The following is a 7,897-nucleotide window of genomic DNA, read 5'->3' on the forward strand; positions in this document are numbered from 1 at the left end:
GGTAAACCAGGTTTGAAAAAATTAAAAAAAATTACTCTAGAAAACAGAATTTTAGCATCTGTTTTTCATTCTCAATGAAATGTAACAATCAGAAAATTAAAAAGTGAGGTGACAGTAGTTCGCAGATAAAGGCTGACTGGCTTGAAACATATCCACATGTAAGAAAGGAGAAAGAAGAGGGAAGGAATGGGAATAAGGGAAATACGCAGTAACGGAATGGACACCTGGCTTTTGTCCCGGAGGCGCTGAGCACGTTGCCTCCTACAGACAGCGCTTCCGGGGGGCGCAGGCCTCCTCCTGGGGGTCCTGCAGAGCCGGCCTCAGCTGTGACCCCAAAATAGCAGCCGTAGTAGTTGGAGCAGGAAGGGCTGTGGCCTGCGTCTCCTCCAGGTAGGCACCCCCCCCCCCGTGACAGCGCCCACTCCACCCTGGCTCTCTGAATGCGAGGCCCACAGAATGAGTCCCTGCGGCCTGCTGGTTGATGCTCTCGGGATTAGGAGTTCAAGGGGTGAGGTGTTTTTTTTTTTAAGATTTCATTTATTTACTTACTTATTTGAGAGAGAGAGAGAGAGAGAGAGCAAATGAGAGAGAGAATGCAAGGTGGGGGGTGGAGGCAGAGGGAGAAGCCGGCTGCCCGCTGAGCTGGGAGGCCTTGTTGGGCTGGAGCCTGGGACTCCAGGCTGTGACCTCACCTGAAGGCAGATGCTTAACCGACTGAGCCTCCTGGGGCTCCTAAAGATTGTTTCACCGTGTGTGCACGACATCCCGTGGTGCAACCTCTGGGGCCCCTGATGTAGAACACCGCGGCTCCTAGTAGGGACTTAGAAGAAAATACCCGCTGAATGAATGACGAGCACCAGGAGACCAGACTGGGGAGTCCTCCATTCCACCGTAGCCAGCGTCCGAACTCGACACAAAATACATACTGTGATTACTTTCCTACGCCATTCAGACGACTGACATTGGCCAGGACGCTAAAGGGTAGGTGTGCTCACGTCGGCAGATGTGTTTTAGGAAAAAAGTTGTGGCTTGGCCTTTCTTTTGAACAGATGCACTGAAATTGAATGAGACAGATGGTGATTTTTAGTGTGTGACGCTGTGGAGACGGAGTCCCACGACCTGCCCTGCGTGAGTATGTCACGTGAGAACCAATGGGCCTGGCAAAATGAACCCCAGCTTAATATTATGTCAACCGAGTAATGCTCTGGTCATGCCCCCATCACATGGTAGTTTATTTACATTGTTGTAGATAAAATAGTGGACCCCAAATACATCTGAATGTCCCAAACCTGTGACTTTGTTACCTTATGTGGAAAAAGGACTTTGCAGATGTGATTAAGTGTCTTGAGATAAGAAGATGATCCCGGAAAAGGTGGCCCCCAGGTGACCGAGGGTAATCACAAAGGTCCTTACAAGAGGAAGGAAGGAGGGTGAGAGTCAGAGAAGGAGATGGGGTGATGGAAGCAGGCATCGGAGTCACAATCCAAGGAATCTAGGCAGCTTCTAGAAGCAGAAAAAGGCAAGGAACAGATCTGCCCCCGAGGCTCCAGGAGGAGCACAGCTATGTGGATACCTTGATTTCGACCTGTTAAGACTCACTTCAGAACTTTATGACAAAAAAAAGTCAGTGTTGTTTTAAGCCACTACATTTGTAGTAATTTGTTACAGCAGCAACAGGAAACTAATACAGAGACAGCTCTAAGAATTAGATCACCAAACTCTGTGAGCTTGAGTCATAGTTATGGTACCTGTATTTGGTAATTACCAAAATAATGAGTTTGTACACAGGGAAAATCTCAAGAGAATTGACGAAGGCTCCTGTGACAAATCAGGTCGCAAAAAAGGGTATGTGCGAGTGGGCCGCATAGGAACTATTTATGACAGCAGGCGTTTCAGGGGAGGCCCCTGTGAGCCTTAGTCCTTCACATGGACTCACCCGCGGAGCATTAGGAATAGTAACTGACATCTTTGGGAAAATGTCTATTCAAGTCCTTTGCTCATTTTTAAGCCAGTTACTTGATTTTTTGCTGTTGAGTTTTAGGAGTTCCTTATTCCCTTGGAATTCAACCCTTTATTACCTCTATGGTTTGCAAATCTTTTCTCCTATGCCTTAGGTTGCCTTTCTATCCTTGTTGGTTTTTTATTTTGCTGTACAGAAACTTTTTAGTTTGATGTTTTCCTGACTTGACTATTTTTGCTTAGGTTGCCTGTGCTTTGGGGGTCGTACCCAAGAAATCATTGCTAAGTCCTGTGGCCAGGAGCTTTTCCCTAAGTTTTCTTCTAGGGCTTTTACAGTTTCTAGTCTCACATATAAGTCCTCAATGCATTCTGTATTGGTCTCAGCATAGAGTCCAACAGAACTGGGTCCTTTAGTATCAGGGTCCAATTTATGTCTTTGCATGTGTGTATAGTTTTCCCAACACCGTTTGTTGAAGAGACCATCCTTTCCCAATTCCTTGTCAATGATCAGTTGATTGTGTATGCATAGGTTGATTTCTGGGCTCCCTCTTCCATTCTGTCAGCATGTCTGTCTGTCTGTCTGTCTGTCTGCCAGTACGGTGCTGTTTTAATTACTGCAACTTCCTAACACACTTGGAAATCAGAACATACGATGTTTCCAGCTTGTTCATTCTTTTTGAAGCTTCCTTTGCTTATTGTAATTCTTCTGTGATCCCACATGAACTTTGGAATTATTTTTCTATTTCCATAGAAAAAAATTTATTCCTAAGTATATTACCCTTTTTGGTACTATTGTAGGTAGGATTGTTTTCTTAATTTTGTTTTTAGATGGTTCGTTATTAGTGTTTGGAAAGGCAATCAGTTTCATATATCAAATTTGTGATCCTGCAAAATGGCCAACAGGTGTACGGAAAGATGCTCAATTAATAATCAGGAAATTAATCATTAGTCATTAATAATCTTAATAATCAGGAAAATGCTCATCAGAAGTGCAATAAAGAAAATGCGGATGATAAGTATCTTAGTCTTTGTTCTCAGGTTAAAAACATCATCATAAAGAAGAAAAAAGAGAAAAAACTACACTGAGTCGACACCTCATATCTGTTAGGATGACTATTATTTAAAAAACAAAAAGATAAGCATTGGAGAAGCTGCAGAGAAATTGGAATACTATTGGTGGGATTGTAAAATGGTGTAACAACTACGAAAAATAGTATGAGGATTCCTCAAAAACATAAAAATAGAACTACCATATGATCCAGCAATCTAACTTCTGGGTACATACATCCAAAACATTGCACTCAGGATCTCAAAGAGATATCTGTACTCCCACGCTCAGTGTAACACTGTTCATAATAGTCAAGATGTGGAAAGGACCCAAATGCTCATCAACAGATGAATGGATAAAGACAATATGTTATACACACACACACACACAATGGAATATTATTCAGCCTTAAAAAAGAAGGAAATCTTGCTATTTGTGACAACATGGATGGACCTGGAGGACATCCTATAAATAAAATAGTCACAGAGGGGTGAATACTGCATGATTCCACTTATGTGACGTACCAAAAGTAGTCAAATTCATAGAAGCAGAGGATATAATAGTGGTTTCCAGGGACTGAGTAGTGGGGGAAATGGTTTATTATTCAGTAGGCAAAATGTTTAAGTTATGCTGCATGAGTAAGTGCTAGAGAGCCGCTATACAACATGGGGCCTCTTGTTAACGATACGGTATCGTGCGTTCATAACACTTATCAGGTGGGTAAATCTCATGTTAAGTGTTTTTGCCACAAAAACAAAACAAAATAAAGCAAAAAGAACAGAGGGACACAAGGAAACCCTGGGAGAGGCTGCATATGGCTATTACCTTGTAGTGATGCTGTCACCAGTGTTGGCATATGTCTAAACGCATCAAATTATACACATTAAACATATGCAGCTTTCTGTACTGTTGACCTTGAACAACAGGACATCAAGTACCAACCCCCCCCTCATGTAGCTGAAAGTCTACATATAACTTTTGACTCCCCCAAACTTAACTACTAATAGGCTGGTGTTGGCCAGAAGCCCTACTGATAAGCCATTTAACACGTATTCTGTATGTGACACGTATTATAAACTGTTTCACAGTAAAGTAAGCTGGAGAAAACAACGGGGTTGAGGAAACCGTAAGGAAGAGAAAGATGCACCGATCCTACTGCAGTGTGGTCTGTGGGCGAGCGGACCCGTGCCCTATAAGCCAGTGTTTGGGGGTCCACTGGATGTCAATTATACCTCAGTAAGGCTGAAAAATAAAAACCATAGTACGATCAGTAACTGAGGCTGAAGGTCCATCCTACTACTCTGATTTCATTGTCTTGGGCATAGCCTGTGTCTTAGGGTTTTAAAAGGTCACCTCCCGAATTCTCGACGGCAGCCTACTTCTAGGTTCACCGCGGTTGGAGCCACTCTGTGGGGAAGATAACTGCGTGCGGAGCAACAACAAAACCCCCGCATGTGTTTTTACTTCGAACGTCATGTGTGAGGCAAAGTGAGCTCTTAATTTCACAAGCTTTCAGCAGCTGGAAAATGACAAAATGTCTAATTCTTCAGGAAATATTTCTCATCCATCCAAGGAACGAGGATGTCCTTCCTTAGATATATTTTACGCCTCAGCGCATCCACACAGCATAGACTTCGCTGGAGCTTTCATAGTTTCCGCATTTGTGAACACGCATGTGACCCTCCTAATATCATGTACATTCTGGTGCCCTGATTATACCAGAAAAGCCACCGCTTTTCTGTGACTGCATATGAGACGTTTAATGCCACGTGTCGTATTTTCTTTTTTTTTTTTGTTTTTACATGTGTAGTATTTTCAAAGTGTCCATGAACTCCAGGCACATTTTAATTGTCTAGTAACATTAGAGCCTGCATATTATACGACATCGAGGGCTGCGTCTTTTAGACAAAGCCTTCACTCGAGGTCCTGTGAGGATTTATTTACTTATTTATTTTTCCTATGAGGATTTATACTCCATATGCCTCTTTTAAATTTCCTTGTCTGATATAAATCCAGAGATAATCCAGCTTTGGAGGTGACTTAAACCTACTCTTGCTCCTATTTGTAGCAGGAGAAGCTTCTTTTCAGCCTGTGATGCTCTCATTTTTCCTGGTATTTATTTGCTCTGTGAAGGAAGATGCATCCGTCCTTAACGACTGTAGGAAAATGACTTCATCTTCACCCCAAAATGAACAGCACGCTTTGTTTACCTGCCTTCTTCATAACTCCCTTTCTTGAAAAATAGAACTCCCGTCATAGGCTTGTCATGAGTCTTGTGCCTTTGACCCTGTTAGAGCAATCCCCGATTTGTCAAACAAACAAACAACAACAACAACAACAAAAAAAAACAGTGGATTTAGATATTTCCCAATTGGTCAAATACATTTTCTTCCTTATTTTACTAGTATGCAGGAATAATCAGAATTAATCTTTTTCATTTGAAAATGAAAATTAATCATTTTCATTTGAAAACGGTCGGCAGTGAAAGATTATCTAATAGTAACTAATGTGGTCCATGCAGAAGGCTAGGGAGCATTTTCCCTCCTATTTCTAAATCTGCCACTAACCTTTCTGGCCTGAAGCAAGTAATGTTTTTCTTTGCTTTTTTATCTCATTCTTTAAATAAGAATCATAGCGTTAATCTGTTTAGTCTCTAATTTATTGGATGTACACATTATTGGAACCCTGGGAGCATGTACCCAGTCAATTGGCAAATTGCAAATTATAGAAAGTGCAAGAACTATAATTTAATACTAAAATGATGCCACTCAAAGACCTTAGGCAAAACTCTGACCAAAGGGAGTTGGACTCCACCACCACCATCATCAACAAAGCGGTTGTGTTTCGGGGGACGTACGTGCTGCACTGACGCACTGTCTCTGTTTCATCGCCCTGACCGGGCACGACCTGTGATGCCTCAGAACCTTTGAACACTCAAGGTGTAGGGCTCTGGTGATCTGTGGGGCCGTGGATGAGAACAACCTCCCCCTTCTTCCGTCATATTCAATTCGAAATGTACCAAAGCCAAACACTCCAGAGCCTCAGAGACGTTTCATTTGCTTTGTCCCCGTCTCCCTAGGACGTCGTGTAGATCTATGAGGCTGGAAGGGGTTAGGACAGAACGGCAACACTGCCCTCAGAGACCCTCCTCTCCCGCAGCATCTAAAGCCACGGTGCCCACCGATTAACAGCATCGTTAACACCTGGAAAATGCTTAGAAATGCAGATTCGGGGGCCTTACTCAGACCTACTGAATCAGTGATTCTGAGAGTGGACTTAATAATCTGAATTTTAACAAGGCTTTTAGGTGATTTTGATGGCTGATAAAGTTGGAGAATTATTGAAATGAACACATCATATCTGATTCCTTCTAACCTTGGAAGGAGTTAGGACCTTGTACCTTGTGGCTATCTTGTGGCCAATCCTCAGGGTGTTCCTGTTATAAATAAATTCATAATAATTTAATAAATAAAGATAAATAAATTTATTTTGACTCTAAAGGAAGACACACTTTGGCCCAAGCTGAGACTCTCCACACGTATAAAAAAGTGTGGTTTTGCTTTTGTTTTTAACAAACAACATCCCACTATGAAAGTATCCTTGTTCTAATGTGGGGCAGTATAACATTTTCAGAGGTGGAGTACCTTAGGGAGAGGTTTTGGAATAAATCTTAATGATATATCATGAAAAACAGTAAGAGACAGGTTAGCTACTGAAGAGCTGTGAGAACTTCCCTTGGTTTCCTTCTATATTTTTCTCAACTACAAGGTCAGTGACTCATCAGCCAGCCCTGGATGCAGACAATGGTGGCAACTGTCGTGGAAAACTTGGATACCTCTGTACTACTCAAAGGATTTGAGTAGGAACAAAAGCAACAAGAGGAATGAAAATGCAAGAGGAGAAGACAGTAAGGTGAAAAAAAATGAAAGGATTAATAAAGAGGACAAGAGTTCTCAAGCATCCTGGTTTTTGTCTTACCCCAGAATTCAGAGTTGTTCAGTAGGCCTGGACCCTCTTTGCAGAGGCAAGGAAGGCTCTGCTGGGACTATGTTCCTGGAGTTTGGAAACAATCATTTCTCAAGAGTAGAGATGCCAACTACATGCCATTATCCTGCTTTCACGCCCCTACCAGCCCCTACTTTCACGCCTATGCACACACAGAACACAGGAATAAAAGCTGTTAATCGCCACTGGGGTCACAGACAGAAGGGGTGTTGGTAGTGTCAACTGCCTTTAATCAAATCATAGCTGGTAAATATTTGTCACATTTTTTCTTAGAATTTCTGATGCTGGAAATATCAGGTGAATGTCCAATCTGACTCAATGTCTTTAAATCCAGTATTATGCTGAGTGAAATAAGTCAATTGGAGAAGGGCAAACATTATATGTTCTCATTTAATTTGGGGAATATAAATAATAGTGAAAGGGAATATAAGGGAAGGGAGAAGAAATGGGTGGGAAATATCAGAAAGGGAGACAGAACATAAAGACTCCTAACTCTGGGAAGCGAACTAGGGGTGGTGGAAGGGGAGGAGGGCGGCGGGTGGGGGTGACTGGGTGACGGGCACTGCGGGGGACACTTGACGGGCTGAGCACTGGGTGTTATTCTGTATGTTGGTAAATTGAACACCAATAAAAATTAATTTATTAAAAAAATAAAAGAAAGAAGAAAGAAGATGAAAGTGTTTCAAAAAAATAAATAAAAGAAGAAAGAAAGAATATGAAAGTGTTTCAAGGAGGGTTGAGTTCTGAACCGTATAGTCTAGTTGACTGATGAAGTGAGGTGACCACTGAGAACTGAGCATTGAGTGTCAGCAACATGGAGCTTGTAGGTGGCCGTGTGGTGTGGGCTGGATGGGGTCTCTCAGAATTCATGGGGAGTCCTAACCC

Source organism: Nyctereutes procyonoides, unplaced genomic scaffold, assembly GCF_905146905.1.
Source record: "Nyctereutes procyonoides isolate TBG_1078 unplaced genomic scaffold, NYPRO_anot_genome, whole genome shotgun sequence".
Lineage (NCBI taxonomy): Eukaryota > Metazoa > Chordata > Mammalia > Carnivora > Canidae > Nyctereutes > Nyctereutes procyonoides.